The sequence below is a fragment of the Sciurus carolinensis genome, chromosome 8 (assembly GCF_902686445.1).
Source record: "Sciurus carolinensis chromosome 8, mSciCar1.2, whole genome shotgun sequence".
In the NCBI taxonomy this organism is placed as follows: domain Eukaryota; kingdom Metazoa; phylum Chordata; class Mammalia; order Rodentia; family Sciuridae; genus Sciurus; species Sciurus carolinensis.
In genome coordinates, this window is record NC_062220.1 from 66,638,486 (window position 1) to 66,644,485 (window position 6,000).

General features: G+C 44.8%; 1 long non-coding RNA gene across 1 annotated transcript in view; it reads left to right on the top strand.

The window, feature by feature from the left end:
- Positions 1–5,061, top strand: part of LOC124991952 (uncharacterized) — a 31,215-nt gene extending 26,154 nt beyond the window's left edge. Inside the window, exon 4 of the long non-coding RNA XR_007109994.1 lies at positions 3,721–5,061. This is a non-coding gene — a long non-coding RNA (uncharacterized LOC124991952). The remainder of the gene's footprint in view (positions 1–3,720) is intronic.
- Positions 5,062–6,000: the final 939 nt, after the last annotated feature.

Genomic DNA, 6,000 nt, shown 5'->3' on the forward strand with positions numbered 1-6,000 from the left:
CTACCGACTGAGCTATCTCCCAGCCCCCACTTGTGCCTTATTTATTTATTTATTTACTTATTTATTTATTGGTAACCTGATCTCTTCCTCACTTTATCTAAGGGTCATTGGTCAAGGCATCCTGGGATCCACTGGGGTTTTGAAACATCAGACACCCAGTCAGTGCCACCAGTTAAATAAGGGAACTAGCCAGGAGAGTTTCATTTATTAATTTATACTGTGTTTTGTTCCCCAAAGGATTTATGACAGTACACAGTAAAGTCTCCTATATGATTCTGTGACCGTGTGGCTGCCATCCCAGCCTGCCTGCTCTCCTTCCCAGGGACTCTCAACAAGTCCCATCGTCCTCCTGACACCAGGTTTCTTGATCTGTCAGTTTGGGATGGTGCCTTCCTTGGAGAATTGGAGTGATCGTTACTAACAGTTCCTGTAAAGCTCCTGTCCCAAGCCGGGACCACAGAGGTGCCTGGTGGATGAGGAGGAGGGCGAGGAGGGGGAGGAGGGCGAGGAGGACGGTGGCCTCGGCAGTTGCAAAGTGAAGACTGACTTCACAGAGGAAAACCAGGGGAAAGGTCGTACATGGAGCCAAGAATGAAGTCTACGAAAATACCCACCTGAAAGCCATCCTGGCTTTCTCAGGGCTGGTGTGACAAGAGAACCTTGGTTGTTAAATCCTTCTCAGCTTTTGTAAGGGGAAAGCAGTGGACCCAGCAGAGGCAACTGCCCAGGCTAAGGTGGGAGGACAGGTCTCTCTGGAGTCCTGAGGACACTGTGCAGTGTGGTAACAGTGTCCACAACGACTTCGTGGTGTAAACCCAATGACAAGATCCACTGACCATCCCTTAATTGAGGCTAATGTGAGCCACAGCATAAGCCCACAGGAGTCATTCCACTGAGCCAGCATAATAGAGGCCAGGCACAGTGCTCTAGCCGGCACGACTTGACCAGGGCCAGCCGCAGGTTTACCAAGCATCCTGAGTGCGAGCTCTGAGCCTTCTGCATGCATCACCTATTTTAAAGCTTAAAACACTCCAGTGAGATCAGCAGTATGGTCATCCCCATTTTATAGATTAGTAAAATGAGGCCCAGAGAAGTTAAGAAAGCTGCCCAAAGACACTGAGCTCATAATCCCTAGCCAGGCTTCAAACTCAGGTAGGCTGGCTCCCGAGTCTGTGCTCCTACCCACTCTGGAAAACTGGTGGGGCAGAAGAGCTTTGCGACAGTTCTTCGTAAGGTCATCCTGGTCAGCAGAGCCTGGAGAGAACTTGGCAGCATTGAGGTCAAGCTAACGCGTAAACCTGGATGAGCTCCTGAGGGGCCAGTGAGGAGCTGTGTGCCCTGCCTATCAGCTGAGATGGGCAGGGACACACACACACTCGTGTTCTGGGGCCTAATACTCATGTTCCAGGACCCCCTGGAACTAAAGCCCATCTATGACCTTGGCCCAGGAAAGGAGGTGGCAATTAGGGGAGCAGGGCCAAGATCCATCTCAGAGAGCAAACTTTAACCCACTCCAATGCCCGACAAGAATGATTGAAGACCCAAGGCTCTCCACATATCATAGCGGCAATAATTCTAGTCTGAAGCAGTGTCAAGGCAGCGAAGTTCTTGTTCTGTTTAAAAAAAGAAATGAATACATGGCATTCATAAGATAGGCACACCCCTCTCATTGTGAGCTTTTTGCCCAAATATATTGGACCTCCTAAACTATCTGAGGAGAAACACCCCAAAGTCTCCTCTACCTTATAACTGACCATTTCAGCAGCATGCTCCAGAAAGGCTGAATGTAGCATTGTCTGGTTTCTGTGTGGCGGATATTGGACAGATACACAGTCAGCCCTTCGTATCTGTGGGTTCCATATCTGTGGATTCAAACAATTGTGGAATGAAAATATTTTGGGAAAAAAATATGTCTGTACTGTACATGAACAGGCTTTTTTCCTTATCAATTATCCCTTAACAAATACAGTGTAACAACGAATTACTTGGCATTTACATTGCACTTGGTATATAAGTAATCTAGAGAAGTACATGGAAGGGTGCACATAGGTTATATGCAAACACTATGTCATTTTACATACGGGACTCAAACATCCCAGGTTTGGTACCCACACGGGTCCTAAAGCCAATCCCCTTTGGGGGGCTGAGGGACAGCTGCAAGAGAAACAGCAGAATCTATCATCCAGCCTTCTGGGCTCATCCAGATGCCTTGGCCAGGTCCCTTCTCCTCCTCTGTGAGAGTGGGGCTTCCTCGGGATTTCCTGAGAATGTCCCTGGGGGCTTGTGGTCTCCTGGTTCAGGGTGGTCAGCATTCTGGCAATGACTATCCTTCCCCTGCCTATGTCGCTCTTACTTCCTTTACCTTTTCTGCCTTTGGCTGCATGGATGGCCAGCTTTAACTCCGAGTTTGGTCTATTGCAGAGACCACCACATAGCACAGGCAACAACAGAAAGCCAAATGCTCTCTGTTCCTTATCTAAATTGCTTGCCAGGTTCCCTTAAGTCCCTGGCTTCCCATTAACTTCTGGGACTTTGCTCTTCCCCAGGAGTCACTGTTTGCTCAACAAACTAGTCCCCCAAGCCCCCAACCTCCAGTAATTTTCCTAGAGAGCAAATTTAGCTCATCCCTCATTTGCCCTGTTGCTTCCTAAGGCCTGGAACTTGTTTTTCCCACCCATCAAACTTCACATGGTATGTGTTTTTCCTATAACTTACATCCTAGCATGTCTAAGTGGTCACAGTCACAGTTCTAAACAACTTCCTAGGTATCAAGAATTATGGAATAATAAAATGATGGCATTTGCAGGCAAATGGATGAAACTGGAGAATATCATGCTAAGTGAGATAAGCCAATCTCAAAAAACCAAATGACGAATGATCTCGCTGATAAGTGGATGATGACACATAATGGGGGGTGGGAGGGGTTAGTGTTAGGGTTAGAGTGAGGGTTAGGGAGGGGGGCGAGAATGAAGGAAGGAAGGACTATAGAGGGAAAGAGGGGTGGGAGGGGTGGGGGGAAGGGAAAAAAATAACAGAATGAATCAAACAACGTTACCCTATGTAAATTTATGATTATACAAATGGTATGCCTTTACGCCATGTACAAGCAGAGAAACAACATGTATCCCATTTGTTCAAAATAAAAAAAATAAAAATAAAAATTAAAATTAAATTAAAAAAAAAAGAATTATGGAATAGTTGGTAATTACTTTTTATAAAGTAAGGATGAAATAATAGTCTAACAAAAATTGACCCCAAACAAGAGATGGCCAAACTATGATTAAGCAAGGACTGCTGGGCCAGAAAGAAGAGCAAGGAAGATGACAGGCTGCTGCTGGGGGTCCCTGGTGGGCTTTCACCAGAGAGGCGAAGTTGGACTGAGTGTGAGGGAAGGTTGGGATGGGCAGGCGAGTGGGGAGAGAGTCGAAGGTCGTCCCGGGGAGGGGAAAGAGCGTGAACAAAGGCAGAAAGCTGGCCCATGACCCACAGGACTGGAGGGATGAGCAGGAGCAGTCCTGACCAGTGGGGACGGGCAGAGAGCCTTGCCAGGCCAGAAGGGGAAGCAGAAACCAGGATGGGGAATTCTGGCCTAATGCTTTCTAGTAGTGAACATGTCAACTGTGGTTCCCAGCATATGAGACGATCAACAATGTAAACTGCTAGAATGCAGTTCCCTAATGAAGTCGGTTTTCTTACAACATGTTGTTTGTTTATTATCAGAGAACTGTGATAACTTGAGGGTGTCGTGTCAACCTTGTCTCATGCACCAGCTGAACTCAGTGACACTAGCTTCTTGGATCCTGACAGACGGCACTGTTCTTACTGAATCACCAAGGAGGCTGCTCAGTCCTGGGGGCCGCTCTGCTCTGGAGGTGCTTCCTTTGCGGTATGGGCAGACTTGACCTCAGACAAGGCAGAGGGCATGCCCCGATTTGGAACCCTATACTGGTGTCCGTTATACCAGTGGTTTTCAAAGTTGAACTTGTGTCTGAGTCACCTGGAGGGCTTGTTAAAACACAGGGTGCTGGGCCCCCAAGTTTCTGACTCAGCAGGTCTGGGATGAGACCTGGGACTATGCTTTTCTAATAAGTCCCTAGTGTTATGGATGCTGCTGCTTGGGAGATCACACTTGGGGAATCACAGGTCTGCTCCAGGGTCGCATTGTCAACTTATAAAATATTCTCTTTAGTTCTTTTTGCAAAGAAATATCAGATTTGATGGACAAATGAATGGAAGTAAAAAAAAAACAAACAACCCACAAGTCCATCAACTGATGAGTGGATAAATTAAGGAATATCCATACAATGAAATAATATTGAGTCATAAAAAGGAATGAAATACTAATACACCTTACAATGTGTGAATGATCTTTGAAGACATTGTGCTAAATGACAGAAGCCAGTTACAAAGGGCCACATATTCTATGAATCAATTTAGATGATATGTCCAGAATAGGCAAAATCATAGAGACAGAAAGCAGTTTATAGTTGCCAGGAAATGGAAGCAGAGTTGAAACAGGGAGTGACTGCTTATTGTGCTTCCCAATGTGATGATAAAAACATTGAACTACATAGTGGTGATGGTCACACTGTGAATGTACTTTGTACCACCAAATGGCATATTTTAAAGATGGCTAAAATGGTCAATTTTATGCTGTATGTATTTTGCCACAATAAAAAATTAAGAGTGAATGGAGTGAGTGTCATTTAAATTATTGACCACTGAAATGTTTACAGAACAATGTTGGGAAATGCAAAGGGCCTAAACAGGTGTTTCTCAGCCCTGATTGGCTGAAGAGTCAGTCATCTGGAGAGGTTTACAACATACCCTCCTCTTAGCTACTCCCCAAACTAGCTCAGTCTCTGAGGTGAGGCCCAGGCAACAAAAAGTAAAGATCTACCTCTAGATGGTTGCAGCGAACAGCCAGGATGGAGAACACTGCATTGGTGACCTCCCTGAACCCCAACTTGACCTTCATCACAAACAACAGCTCCATTACCTCCTCCTTTGTGCGCTTGGCATTGGAGTGCAGAGTAGAAGCAGGAGACTTGGAATCAGATCTACCTGGGATTTGAAAATCAGCTCCACTACCAATGAGCATTGGATCAACCTCAATACCCTCCTGAGCATGTTTTCTTCCACGTAAAGGACACTATTCCATAGGAGTGTTTGAGGCATGCACACAATAGGCCCAGTTCCCAGCATAGCAAGTCAGACCCTGTTCTCTCGTCCTCCAGCCCCTCATCCCCTTCTAATCTTATTTGTGTAAAAGTTCTAGCAATGTGGTATCTTGCTAAGTTCAATTCTCTTCCTCTGCTGGTAGGATCAAAGGACTTCATAACCCTGGGGGGAGCATTAGCCAGAGCACTCAAGCTCATACTTACTTTTGTGTACCAAGATTTATAATGATGTAAACATATGCTATAATAAAACCAAATAAAATTCACCCTCAATTTTTAATAACAAATGTTTGGATTTTTCATATTTTGGTGCAGCCCTTATTCATAGGTAATATAGGCAATTTTTTTTGTGTGGGGGGGTAACCAGGAATTGAACCCAGAGATACTTAATCACTGAGCCATATCCCCAGCACTTTTTATTTTTTATTTTGAAACAGAGTCTTGCTATTGTTTAGAGCTTTGCTAAATTATTGAGGCTGGACTTGAACTTGTGCTTCTCCTGCCTCAGCCTTCCAAGTCACTGGGATTACAAGTGTGCACCATCATGCTGCTGGGCTAATATATTTTTATTTTATTTTATTATTATTTTTCTTTCAGTCCTTCATCTTATGCATTTATCACATGTCTATGGTTCATTTTTGACACTTTAATGGTTACCTAATATTTATTGAATAGCCTTACTATAATTTCCTTTACTACTCCTCTCGTTAAGCCTTTGATTGCTTCTCTTTTAATCAGCTATTTCTTGCTGCTGGGATTAAAGGACCCAACCAGAACAATTGTAGAGGAGGAAAGTTTATTTGAAGGCTTACAGTTTCAG